The 13,923-nt window shown below is 59.2% G+C and overlaps 1 protein-coding gene across 3 annotated transcripts in view; it reads left to right on the forward strand.

Moving 5' to 3' along the window:
- Positions 1–815: 815 nt before the first annotated feature.
- RIPOR1 (RHO family interacting cell polarization regulator 1) overlaps positions 816–13,923 on the forward strand; it is a 46,518-nt gene continuing 33,410 nt past the window's right edge. The window contains exons 1-2 of one of the 3 annotated variants that reach the window (XM_064519308.1): positions 816–2,310; positions 3,146–3,470. The gene's annotated coding sequence lies outside the window, so the exon portion shown is untranslated. Of the gene's footprint in view, positions 2,311–3,145; positions 3,471–9,758; positions 9,871–13,923 lie in introns of those variants that run through there. The other 2 variants (XM_064519307.1, XM_064519309.1) reach the window with 2 other exon arrangements.

Below are 13,923 nucleotides of genomic sequence, written 5' to 3' on the forward strand. Positions count from 1 at the left end.
GCAGTCTTCTGTTCCAGCACTTGGACATTCCCTGTGCAGCATGCTAATTGCCATGCAGTGGCAGCAGGTCCGTCAATGTTGGTCCCAGTTTTCAAGCAAACAGGAGACTGCAGCAGCACTACCGAGATTCTGCCCCCCCATCATGTCTTCCAGGGAACCCAGCAACCTTTTCTCCCAACTGGGAGTCACCTCTGGGTGCTTTGTCATCCCAAGCTAGGCCAGTGGCTCCCCAAGCCTTACACTAGATTCATCCCAGGGAGTATGGACATGTCCAGAGCTGAGTTTCCAAAGGCTATGCCAGCCATGGTGCCTCAGAGGCCGAGGATGCCCAAACACCTTGCTCTGGGACGCATGTTCCCTGGGAAGGCTCAGAAAGAGGCCAGATGGGCAGATCTTCATGTTCAAATGCTTGCCAAGTGGTGTTGACTTTTCCTTTGCTTATGTTCCGGGTGTTTGTGCTTTATGCAGCTGATTATCTCTCCATTTCCTCTCCTGCCTGATGTTTCCTGCCGTGCTCACTCCCTTTTCTCCCTTTTGCTGGCTTTGCCCTTTGTGTTGGGCTTATCTCCCAGCCCTGGGCAGTGTTAGATCTTGGTGCTCCCCTGGCCTGCAGTGATGGGCAAGGGGCACTGAGGCTGGTCACATACTCATGGCCTCTCCACTCAGCTGCACTCCCTTTCCAGGACAGCAACAGATTTCTTGCTCAGCATGCCCACAGTTTTCTCCTTCATCTATGTCTGCCCTTTCCGGCCCCTGCTGTGTTGTGTTGCGACTGGCAGTGCCAGTCAGTGCTTTAGTGGCAGTGAGAGACAGGAAGGGCTGTGGCTGAGCGTCCTTGGAGAGCCTGCTGACACGTGCAGCCCCATGCACCATCCTTTCACAGGACTCAAAATAGGCATGTGAAGGGCCAGCCCTATCAGGCCATCTAGCACTCTGTAGAAGCACAGGCAAGGTGGGAGAGAGCAAGGATAATTCAAGGTCCATCTGCTTTTAGCAGCTAAAAGCATGGTCTCCCTAGCATGTCTCTAATCTGAAGCTGTTGGTTGGGTGCAGATTGGATCAGAGTTTTGCCCGTCCTCTAACATGCACATCTACACAGAGGACCCAGCTCCAAAGTAATCAAAGAATTTGCCCTCTCAGCTCACGGTTGCACCTGTGATGTAGAAATAAAAACAAGAGATGATGCTGCAGAGAGTTCCCCATACCTAGGTAGCTGGGAGCACACACCTCCAAAGCACCTCTGCCTATAATGGGGAACAGCAAAGAGACAATGGTGAGAGTCCAGCCTCCTCGCAGCCAGGTCCAAGACCTAGAGGGGCCACAGTCACAGGAGGAGTTGACAGGTTTGCAGAGCACCCTGAAGCTGAAACCAAGGTCCCAAGAAAAACAACCTGTTGGAAGAGACGGACAGTGGGGATGGCACTGCAGAGCTTGGTCACCATCCCAGGCAGATGCATGTGGGGAAATCTGGATCACCATCTGGAGGGGTCCTTCATATGGGGGCTGTACAGGGCCCATCTGCCCAAGCCCCACTGGCATCCTGAACCAAGCCAGCCCTCCATCACACCCCAGCAACTCTGGCTGCCCTGTCAGGCCCTGTGGGCCACAGGAATATCCAGGAGCAATCATGTGTCTCTGCTCTGGTGAGCCCAGTGCTGATCCAAGGCCCAGGGACTGACTTCAGGGAACAACCTACTGCCGAGAAAGACCCATTTGCCAGGTCTTCCACCAGCTTCAGCCCAAGAGCCATCGGCAAAGGCTTGTTGCCCAGGAGCTGGGGTCATAAATGCCCATGGGTTTGGGACCGCAGTGGGAAGGACACGGGGAGCCCCAGAGGAACCATCTAGGGCAGCGATCCAGGGCTCTGGCTCAGGGCAAGACTGTCTTAAAGAGTCAACTCCCATGCATGAGTGGGGAGAACAGCACATGCCAGAACCCTTGTGAAAGCAAAGCCAGCTCCAGGAAGAGACGGGTGAAAGAAGAGACTGAGAAGGGAAAAGGGCTGCTCCTGTAACACGGATCTGACTGCCACGGCTCTGTGGGAGGTGGAGCAGCAGATGGGAGGAAGGTCAGAAACGGCCAGCACATGAGGAAGTGCTGGGAGATGCAGCCCAGCAGGCAAGAGGAGCGACAGCCAGTGTAGCCAGGGCAGCTGGTCTCAGCAGCTCTGGATGCAGCAGACCTCAGCCGGCAGGGGAAGGACAAGGAGCACAGGCAGACAGAGCTGCAGGAACCTCAGCGGGGACCTGGAACCCCACTTGCGTGAGGCTGCGCCTGCTTCCAGCTGGAACGGCTCTTCATTCTGCCAAGGTGTGGGCACTGTCTGTGGGCTAGCAGGACGGGCACAGTGCGGACATCTCTGTGCTGGGAGGCACTGCACCTCTGTGGCTCAGAGCCCCAGGTGATCATTCCCAGAACTGCAGTCCTGGGGTGCAGTGGGCTAGCAGACTTTCCACTGCTTGGAAGGGGGGCTTGTCTGGGGCCCTGATGCTGTCTGAGGGTGCCTGATGTGGCAGTGATGCTGGGAAAATCAGAGGAGGGTGCTGGGGCACAGGACTGCCATGACAGCACTAGGACGTGGCCCGGGTGCACACTGCACGCTGCATGGGAGGAAGCACATCTCGGTCCCTGTGGTAAAAGGGCTGCCAAAGAGGCTGAGTGGGGCCAGCAGATAACGTGCCGAGGCTTCCTCCTGCACTCCTGCAGCTGTGAGGCCAGGGTTACTCAGCCACTATCAGGCCCTGCAGGGCCCATGTGCATCCCCTCTCCCCCTCGTGGTATTATTGTTTGCTGGGAGGAAGCAGCTCACCAAATCCCACCTCGAGTTTAACCCCCTGCTGCCCAGCCTGCTGCTCTCTGCTCCATTTGTCCAGAGCTGGGAAGGCTCCCTGGCTACCCTGGCAGGATAGCACAAAGCTTGTTGCTGGATTAGTAGCAGAAGCTTACTTCAGCCTTACCTCCCCGGGACCCAGCAGCACCCTCCTGGCAGGCATCCCCCAAGTCTTCCAAGGGTGGGCTTGCCAGTCCATACCCCCAGGTACCCTTGCAAGGAAGGATGCTTGCACTGTTGTCTTTCTGTGGGGAGAGGAGGTCCTGAAGGATTTACCTGTGCATGTTTCCCTCCTTGTTCTTTTCCCCATTGTAGCTAGTTGAATCCTGCCTGGTGCTTCCTCTGGAAGCCTCCCTGGCCAGCTGGAGAGGCACCACAGAGGTGACGGCTTTACATTGAGCACTCCCAACTTTGCACAGATTTAACTCAAATACTTCATAAACAGTTTGGAGAAAAGCTCTTTTGAGGAAGAAAGTTGCAACACTTCATCTGCTTCATTTAAAGAGCCAGGACATACCTGGACTGTGCAGTCTCTGGAGGAGGCTTTGCTACCTACCGCTTCTTGGATAAGCAAAGATCACATACCATTTGAGGAACTTTCACCAAGCCACCTCATTCTCCTGCAACTGAACAGTGCCAGGTTTGTTCCCCCTTTCTTGTCTGGTGGGAAGGAGGGCTCAGTCTCCCCATCAGCATGGCTTTACCTTCTACACTGTGGCCATATCCTCCCAGTGCTGGCCACTGCGGAGCTGCATTTCTTAAGCATCGCTGTCCGTGTGGCCGAGGCCAGGCAGGAGCAGAGGTATGTCACCCAGCCACTGGGCCCATGAGGGTTGTCATGGAGCTGCTCTGGGCTGTCCCACTGCCTCCCCAATGATGTGCCAGTGTTTGGGGCTTGGATTATCCAGCCCCATTTGTCCCTGTTCCTTTTCTCTGCAGCCCAGTTAGTGCTGGGAGATGGTCCTCAGATGATATCACATTGAAAGCACTTCAAACTGAAGCAAAAGGGCTCCAGAGCCCAGCTTTGCTCCCCTGGCCATGAGCATCTCAGAGGGATGCAGGCACCCCAGGGTACCTAGTAGGGTTGGACTCTATGGGGCCTGGATACCGCAGGGTGCAGGGCAGATGCACATTCCCAAGGCAGTGCAGGAAAGGCACAAGCAGCCTGGGACAAGGCAGCAGGAGTGATGGGGGTTGCACTGCCTTGACAGGGGCTGGCAAGCTCCAGGCAGAGGTAGCACAAGAAGCAGGGACCCACTGGCTTCATGCCCAGGGTGCGTACACAGGCACACCTCAGTGCACACGTGCACACTGCGAGGGGCCTGGCATGCATTCCCAGACATGCCATTCCACTCCACACATGCATGCACAGCTGTACATTGCCGTAGCCAGGGGCACATGCACACATGAAGGCACTCCCAGTACAACCTCGCATGTGTGTACACAGGCACAGAGACACACAGGCACACGTACTGTATTGGTGTCAGCCCACGCACGACACACCCCACAGCCAACACCTGCAGGGGCTGCCTAGCACCTTGCAGGATACAGTCCCCCAGCACTGGGCACCTAGCACCAGCATGCCCATGCAGCCTTCCATGGGCAGGTTTTTGAAAGCCTGGAAAATCCCGGTTTTGATTCCTCCAGATGGCCCCACCATGGGCATTTCCTTTTATTTGTAGCCCTTGTGCTCAAAAGGCCAAGCCTGAAAGCCTGAGTAAGGGAAACCCATGGGTGGCAGCTTGTCTGAATCTGCATGCAGCTGAATTGCAAGCCATGGGAACGGTCAACCTCTGCACAGCTGAATGTGGGCATTAACTCTGAAGCCTAGCTATGATTAAGGCAGCATCACTGTAGCTGAACTGTGTAGCTAGCACATGTGGTTTGCAGCAGGGTGTTTGTCCTCCCTCACACCACCTCCTCTTGCAGCCAGAGGCTCCCTGGGAGGCTGGCACAGCTGGGCAGAGCCTTTGCCACCAGCATGCTAGCACAGCCCACAGTGCCACAAAGGGGGTGATGGTGCTGGAGCGGGCCCTTGGCACCCCCTCTTCACCCTACTGGTGTCACAGGAAGCAGGCTAGCACTGGCAGACAGGCTGCCTGAGTCACTGCTGGCACCGCCATGGGCTGCTGCTCCCAGCATTTGCTCTCTGTCAGGGCTGAGAAATTGCCTGGCTCCAGGACTGGGACCTGCTGGCTCAACCCTTGTGACCTTTGCTGGCCCACAGGGCTGAGCCACCCTGGATCCTGCGGCCAAGAGCCCTCGGCGGTCTGAGCTGGGCTGCGAGGAAGGCTTGGGGCTGGGGGCTGGGGCAGCTCGGGGGGCAGGTGCAAGCAGCCCACGGAAATGACCCAGGCCCTGGCCTTGGCCCACACAGGGGTCTCCAGCTTGGTAGAGCCCTGCCATACCACCCAGCTCTGCTCTGCAGGTTCCTGCTGTACAGCCTGCTGCAAGTCAGCCCCCCCGCCGTGGGAGCAGAGGCCCATACAGAGCACAGCAGTGCAGGTCTCTCCTGTGATCCCCAGTGCTGCTTGTCCCCTGTGATCCCCAGTGCCGCTTGTCCCCCAGCACCGGCCAGGCCTGAATTTCCTGCTGTTGCAGAGCAAGTTTCCTGGCAGCTGCACCCTGAGTTGGTGGTGTGCCAAGCTGCCAGGGGGCCTGTCCTGAGCCATGTGCTTGCACTGGGGGCCGTGTGGATGGGGGATGGGGATAAATCGTCCAGGACATGCCACAGGCTGGGACAGCCTCCAGGCCTCTCGCCTACCAGGGCTCAGCCCCAGAGCAGGGCATGGCCCATGACATCAGGGCGGCTGTCCGCACTGCACATCCCCCTCCGCATCCCTCAGTCCCCAGCACATCACCACCCAAATGCCTCTGTGTGATCCCTCTGCAAACCTGTGGACTGCACAGATGTTCCCAGAGACTGGGGTACTCACCCATGCAGCCTGGCACTTCCCTAGATGCGTGGTTTCTGTCACAGCCCTTTCCAGGGCCATGGAGCAGCACAGCAGGCTGGCCAGGAAGCCAGCCAGACTGCTTGGCCCAGGACAGGGGCCCGGCAGTGCTGCTGCTGCCCTGCTGGCCCCACTCTGCGTTTGGCCCTGCTCCCCAAGAGCGTTCATCCCCACCTCCTTGGCTTGTTGGCACTCAGGAGAGGACTGGGACCCAGTGGTGGCAAGGAGAGATATGCAAGGTTTGGCGTAAACAGTTCCAGGATGTCCTGCTGTCACTTCACCCAGGTCAGCCTCTCCCATCTTAGAGTCCTTTTCTCCTCCTTCTGCAAAGGGCCCTGCGGGGTGGGTGTGCTGGCACAAGGGCATCCTCTCCGCCTTGTCCGCATGCATCCATGCAGTTCAGCCCCCTCGGCATAAGGCTGCTCAAGGCCCCAGGCTGACCTCCCTGCTCTGCAGCCCAGAGCAGGGGTGTCCTGGCACTTCCTCAAGTTTAGGAGTTGCTTAGCCAGGTTTTTATTCCCACTAGCAGCACAGCATTTCAAGAGCTCAGATCAGCTTTCTCTCCAGTGTCACCCTGCTTGGAGCCAGGGAAGTGAAGCTGGGGAGGAACTTGGCTTCTCCTGTTTGTTATTACAGGATAAAGTTACTCTTTAAAGTAGAGCCAGTGCTGTCAGGGCTGCATACCATCCGGGAACATCAGTTGTTCCCAACAGCTCCAATACGCTCCTTTTTATTGTGCTTGCTCAGTGCCATTGCTCTCCCAGCCCTTGGCACAGTGAGGGGGACAGAGATGGGGGGGGATCCAAAATGATGCTTAGAGGCTTTCTTTCCATCTTGGAAAAGCTGAAATCAGAGGCAGAAGACCTCTCTCCAGAGAAGGAGAGCTCTCCTAGCTCTGGGACACACAAGGAAGGAATAAACAACAACAACAAAAAAAGGCTGGGAGCAATGGGATGGCAGAGGGAACTGGCTATGCCCAAGGTATGCTGGAGGTCTCTGCTGTCCCCCAGGAGAATGGCTGGGGATGCTGAACTCACTGGGACTCAGCTGGGGACCATTTCAAGGGAACAAACTGCTGGTTCCCACCAGGGAAATTGCTGTGCACAGGCCTGGTGGCAGCATGCCACTAGCACCCATCTCACCACCCTGGCTGCTAAGCAGGGGACAGTCTGGCATCAGCTCGCCATGCAGAGCTCGCTGTTGAGACACAGCCAGAGCATCTCCTTTCAATGTGAGGCCAAAAAGAGGGATTGTTTCCCCTTTAGAGCTGTAGTCCCTGTCCTTGGTGGTCCCAAATCTAGGAGATCTTCTTTCCCAGTGACCTGACAGGGTCTCAGCCTCACTGTTCTCAGAGGCTTGCACTCATCAGCTGTGAAAGCTTTCCACCGGCTTGGCGTGCTGGCAGCAGCAGCCTCTGGGCACCCCACCGGCCTGCCAGCAAGATCGCTTTACATGTGGTTAGCAGGAATGCTCTGCATTGGCTTGGACTTCCACCAGTGTCAGTGAGCCCCGACCTGCCCAGCTCATGGCTGCGCGGAGGGGAGACAGCTCGAATCCTTGGACTTAGCAGACATGGGAATTCCTTGGCAGTGCCCTGGCAACCCTGGCTGCTCCAGACCCCCTGAAAGGGGATGAGGGCTTGCAGTGCTTGCTCGGAGCTTGACACCTCTACGCTCAGGAATGACGTGTCCATGGGGTGGAGGGGAAGGAAGCTGGCCCAATGGAGCCGAGCCAGGGAAAGCTTCCTGGCGGGGAGCTCCAAGCTCCAGTGCCTTTTGTGCTGCTGCAGATGTCTCCGAGCGGAATGAAAAGCAGAGGCCTGTGCAATCCATTTACAGCTGTCACTATGCAAATTCCCCCAGCCCACGTCCACCCGCCATGTGCCAGCCTCAGCTGCCTGGCATCTTTGGAAGGAAAATGCCAGCTGGCTACATAGCATCAGTCCCCTAACGCGTAAACCTCAGCGAGGTGACAGAGGGAAGCATGAGTCATCCCTGGCAGGAGAATATTATAATTACACATGTAAACAGAGAGCTGGCTCCAGCACACCAGAGCATGTGACAGGTAAAGGGGACTGTCTGGAGCCACACAGCTCTGGCCTGGTGGTATTGACACATGTGTTAGAGGCATGTGAGAGGGGGCAGAACCTGTTAGACCTGTGGAGAGCCAGAATCAGCCTGTTCCCACCCCATCCTGGGGCCCAGGGGAGCAGCACTTTGGAGGTGGGACATGGGGGCAGGATCTGTGCTACTGGCATGTGTCACCTGTGTTACTCCTATTCCACCAGCAGCTTTCAGCAAGTGTTTTTCTCTCTGGTCTGCGTGTGCCTGGATGGTGCCACTCTCCTCCAGGGAAGCCCTTCACAGTGGGAACCACTGGGGCCTGGCAGGGCAGATCGCTGGGTGCTTCAGTGTCAGATCAGCTCAGGGGAGTGTCACAGGGTGGCTCGCTGGGCCCTGAGGTCTTGGGCCACATGCCACTGGGCAGGACAGCATGTTGTCAGTAGGATGGTCAAGCAATGAGATGGGTTGCCCAGAGGCTGGGCTGTCTCCCTCCTTGGATGTTTTCAAGACCAGGCTAGATATAGCCTGGAGGAAGCCAGCCTGACCTTGGAGCAGACTCTCCTTTGAGCAGGAAGTCTCTTCCAACCTGAATTATCCTAGGATCCTACAATTACTTCAAGGATTAGGGCTGAGAGGGGCTGGGAGGTGCATCTGAAGACACAAAGATCTGAAGAAGGATGGAGATAGGGGAGAAGGATGGTGATAGTGGACGACAGAGCACTGTGCAGAGATGTGCGCTAGCTAGACATACGTCCGTATTGCTAACTTGAAGGGGCCGCAGGTCATCCTTGTGGGTGATGCAGGCCAGTGCTAGCCCTATTTGGTGCTGACAGTGGTCAGGGTTGTTCTTGTGCTTTTTAGCTGGTGGGAATCACAACGAAAACTTTTGTAGTATGCATGTAAGTGTGTGTTTGTGTGTGTGTTTAATGCAATGGAGACTTGAGAGAACAGCATTGTACAAAACAAGAATGGTATCAGTTATTATCAGTTATCATCAGTATGAGAGTATTTCGTTGCTATAGTCTGGAAAACAGAAAAAATGGGCACGGCCTTGTAAAAGACTTTGTAACCTTCTTCTGCGTGCACCTTCTCAAGCTCAGCCCGCTCTGCCACATGCCCGGCCCACGAGCCGGGGGGTAGCCAGGAAGCCAGGGGAGCCCACCAAGAGCGGCGGCACAGGCCCATGTTCTCACACGTCCCCTGTGTTGCGCTGCCCAGACTGTCGCCCCAGGAAGCTGGGAAAGGCTCTTCCTGGGGCTGAGTGTGTCCTCACACGTGTGTTGGCGCATGGATTAGAAGCGCGTGAGACGACTTCTCCTCTCCGGGGGCTGCTCTCGTAACCCTGCCGGCACAGGGCGCGCCAGGCTGCGAGCACCAGGGTGCCTGGCAGAGCTGGGCCCCTCTGCGCAGCCCCGAGGGCCGGGGCGCTGTGGAGGTGGCTCTGCCGGAGCAGCCCTCACCGCCCCCCTCCTGCCCCTGGCACCGAGGGTGCTGCGGGAGCCGGGCAGAGGCTGCGGGGCTCCTGGCCCTGTCCACGGGCAGCCGTCGCCTATCGCCTATCGGACGGGGCCCCCCCGGCTCCCACCTGTGTCCGGAGAGGAGGGGTCTGGGGGGGCGAGGCAGGCGTGGCGGGCCTGGGGGGCCTCCGCGGGGCTCTCCAGGGCAGCCCAGTGGCCAGCCTGCCCCGCTGAGGCGCTCCGGGGTGCTCCGGGCCGGGACCGCCGCCGCCACCGGGGCTCTCCACGCGCCCCCCGGCAGCGCGGCCGGGCACTGCGGCGGGGGAAACCGCCCCCCGGGGCCGGGGCTCAGCGACCGGGGCCGGGGCGCAGCCAAACCAAGTCCCGGGCGGCGCCGGGGCCCGGAGCGGGGCGGGGCTGGGGGCGGTGCGTGACCGGGCCTGGGGCGGGCGAAGCGGGCAGGTCCCCACCCAGGGGCGGGCGGCGGTCGCCGGCTCCACCTTCTCTCCGCGCCGGCCTGGGGAGCGCGGCCGGTCCGGGTGGCGGCGGTGGGACCCTGCGGCCATGTGAGTGCGGGCGGCGGCGGGCGGCCGAGCCGGGGCTGCGTGGAGCCCCGCGGCCCGCCGCGGAGGGCGGGGGCGGGCAGCGAGGGCGGGGGCGCGCGGGGTGTCCCCCGGCCTCGGCCTGGGCCCCGCCGTGCCTGGCTCGGCCCCCTGTTTGCCCCGCGGAGCCCGGGGTCGAGGAGACACCGTCGGGGCCCCTCGCTGCCGCTGGCCGGCTGCGGGCCCGCGGGCTGTGGGTCGCTGCAGTCGCCGCGGCGGGGCTCTGCGGGCTTCCCTGGTGGGCGCCGGGCACAGCGGGGTCTCGCAGGCCGGGGCCTGGCAGCGCGCGGGGCGTCACTGGGCCCTCGCTCGGCTTGATGCCGCGGACGGAGCTGGGCCAACACCCTCGCGCGCCGGGCCCCGGGAGGCCGGGCCCTCCGCCATGCGGGCCGCGGTGGGGGCGAGCAAGGGCTGGCGGCAGGGCCCCGGCCTGTGCTCACTTCTCCCAGAGGGGTTTGGTCCAGACACGGGGCTGGAGCAGATATGGAGCCAGTTGGCCAGCCTGTCACCCTCCTTCCTCTTTGGTGTATAAATAGCCTCTCTGAGAGCTACCTGGAGAATTTGGTGCTTCGGGCTGCACGTTTCTGGACAGTCCTGGCAGCAGCCAGCGAGCACAGCGAAGCTGACTGGGTTTGCTCTCTTCTTGCCCTCTCCCCCAGCACCCTGGTGAGGGCACCAGGCCACAGCGCTGGGTGGCATGCCTCGAGGTCTGGCTGCGTTTTAAGATCAGCCCCCAATGCTCTCCTCTCTCTGTCCCCGCCATGTCCCAGTGAAGTGCTGGGCCCTGGGGGATGAGGCAAGTTCCCTCTACCAGCTCCAGGCCCTGGCAGTGCCGTGCCCTCCTTTCCACACACTCCTCTGTCCCTCTGCCGTGGTCAGGAACCTGTTTGCTGGTGGGAGCTCTGATGGGCTGTGTTGAAGACTGCTTGCCAGGGCATGGGAAAGACCTTGTGGAGCTGGGGTGGTGGCAGGACCCACCAGGCCGATGCAGGCACGAGTGCTGCAGCAGAGTGCTGCTCTGCTTTGAGCTGGCAGCCACTTGTCCACACTGTGCTGGCGACTAGCCTCCGAGGAGGAGAAGGCAGGGCAGCATGTAACCGAAGCCACCAAGCAGCTGCAGCATGCTGAAGCATGGGGGGTGGAATGCTCGCCTCCCCTTTTCCTGTGGGACGCTAGTCTCTGCCGTAGTGGTCAGCACGTCTGCCTCCTTCACACAGAGGAGTGGAGTATGAAGGCAGAACTGCTGAGGTGCCAGATGTGCCCATGGGTACCAGGTTCAGGGAGAATGGGGCAGCTTGCCATGGGGCAGCTTGTGGTGTCAAGAGGGTCCTCCCTGCATCTTGGTTTCTGCAGAGTTGGGGTGAGCTTGGAAGTGCCCAGGTCCATGTGCCAGTGCACCTGAGGGTCACTGGGCACCCGCTCCCCCCATGCACTTGGGATCACTCAGGAACCTCTTTGGTCTGTGGCATGCTCCTGAGCATGCGATTCCCCCCTGGGTTTTTATGTGCCTTGTCGTGGGATCCAGGCTGGGAGAGCTGCGGTCCAGCAGGGACAGGAGATGATTATAGCCACTTCCTATTGCTCTGAAGCTTGCTTACCCTGTTCATCCGTTTTCATTTCCTTAATCCATGTCCCAGCATTTTCTTTGTTATTTTATTTGGAGAGGAGGAGTTAGCTGCAGAGAGCACTTTCACACATCCTTGTGGGCTCTGGGAGACCGATTTGGGTGCCTGCTGGCTGCCACTGCACAGACTGTGTCATGTCCACAGACAAACTGTGGTTTGGGTGGAGCAGGAGCAGGTCTGCTTGCAAGGAGGCTGGGGAACCCATCCTGGCTGCCCCCAGGAGCTGACAGTGGAGTGGATTAGGGTGTGTGCCAGGCCCTCTGTGCTGCTCTGGGAGGGCTGTAGGGCTGTGTCTGTAGGCATTTGCCCAGTGGCCAGTCCAATGCTGTGTGGCTTTCCTCTTCAGGGTGAAAAATTCTGTCCTGCCAAAGCGCTCTGTGCTCTAAATTGGCTTTTCCTCTTTCATTTCCCATGGCACTGGTGCGTCTGTCCTTGGCCAGCTTTGGGGCAAGGTGTTCCTGTAGCAGCTGATGCAGTGAGCTGAGTCTTACCTAGTGTGATGCTGAGTCCCCTGGCTTGCAATGCAGCCTATGCACTGCAAGTCTAGGAGAGCACGCCTGCCTTACTGTCCATCTGTGCCTGCTTGCCAGTCACTGGCTCTGGTTGTGTGTGGCTGAGCCGTGTTCTGGACTCATTGCTGGGCTCGTTCATGACCTCAGCTTCCCTGCTCCGTGTCGGAAGGTCCCTTAACGGCTGCAGGAATCTTGTGAATCATGAATACTTTCAGAGTGATTACTCCAGGGTGTGCGTGAGATGTTTCCTATTGTGCTGGGGTGGGGACGGGTGCCTGGTTGCAGGAGACAGCATTGTCCTGGTGTATGGTCAGCTCCATGCTTATCCTCCCAGGCCATGCTGGGGCTGGGGTTGAAAAGTCTGCCTTCCCAGGGTGGAGGAGGAAGGTGGGAGAGGGGAAAGTAGGGTGCTATTGGCTGGCAGCCTACAGCTGGAGAGTCCAGGCTAGACCACAGTGTCCCTCTGCAGCTCATTGCCCCCCCTCAGCCCGCTCTGGGGGCTGAATCTGATGCAGTTGCAATCTGCCAGCTCTGGGCTTTCTGGCTTTGCTGCAAAGCTCTGGCTTGGATGTCTGCTTGCCAGCCAGAAAGTCTGGGTGAGCTGACTGGCACCCTGTGCCAGCAAACACTGCACGAGGTTGTGTCTGCTCTGGTTTTGCTGGCATCGGTGGCTTTTTCTGGGACTGGCAGGCAGCTGTACAAGGTGGCTGCAAAGCAGGGGCAAGCATGGTGGCTGGGCTTGTGTGCTTGCAGAGCGTGGTGGCACAGGTAGAAAAGGGGCTTGTGGCTGTGAGGAAACAGTGGAAGCTTGGGCCCTGTGATTGCTCTTGGGCAGCTGTCTGCCTGCCTGCAAGCACAGCTGGCCGCTGCAGTGGGGGGATTGCTTTCCCTTCGGAGGCAGGGAGGAGCAGAGCTGGCATCTCTGGTCTTTGCCATTAAAGAACAAGAGGAGATCCAGCAACCTGTGATGGAGAGCAGGCAGGGATGGGACCGGGGGTCTCCTTGACTCCATTCTTCTGGCTTACCAGGCATGTCACAGGGGCAGGCAGCTCTGAGTGCCCTACGGAGAGGGCTATGGATGGCCAAGGAGGAGCGAGCTGTTGTGGCTGTGCCCCAGACTGCTGCTGATGTGAGCTGGCCCTGAGCACTCTGGGGAAGGGTTTCCAGCATGTCTCGGAGGACCTGCTGGCACAGTCTCTTGCTGCTGCAGGCCAGTTCTGAGAGCAGCCGGAGCCTCGGTGAGTCAGCTGGAGCTGCGGGTCTTGTTGATCGCACTGCACCAGTGCTGTCTCAGCTCTGTTAACTCCTTCCCAGGCTGTGTTCCTCCAGCACACCGAGAGGGGTCAAGGAGCCCAGCACCAGGCCTGCTGAGCTGCAGGTCTGGCTATGATCTGGAGGGCTAGCAGGCTGTGTCAGGGATGCTAGCAGGCCCTGCTGAGATGAGGTGCCCTGGCCACTTTTGGGGATGGCCAGGGCTGAATGGAGGGAGTGCTCAGCATGCGTGGCAGTGCGCTGTCCTAGTGCAAGGCTTGGAATGCCTGAGGCCGGGAGCACAGCGGGCCAGGCCACGGCCTGCACTTGCTGCGCTGCTCCGATGCTGAGCAGGAATGCTGAGCATGCAGCCGCTCCAGGACGTACGTGGAGGGAGGCAGGCCTGGAGCCAAGGCCTGGACTCGTGCCCTCTGGAGAGAGGGGAGAGGAAGAACTGAAATGGCTCTAGGCCCAGTCTTGAGTGAGAAGAGCGGAGATTTGGGCAGAGACCTGATGTGAAGAGGAGGCTGTGTGGAGGGAACAGTGATGTCTGTGATGTGCAGCAGGTCCCCAGGTGACACAGGCCTTTCTCCTCTCTGCACAGAGGCAGTCAAATGCTGGTGGCCAAG

The sequence above is a fragment of the Dromaius novaehollandiae genome, chromosome 13, assembly GCF_036370855.1.
Source record: "Dromaius novaehollandiae isolate bDroNov1 chromosome 13, bDroNov1.hap1, whole genome shotgun sequence".
NCBI lineage: Eukaryota > Metazoa > Chordata > Aves > Casuariiformes > Dromaiidae > Dromaius > Dromaius novaehollandiae.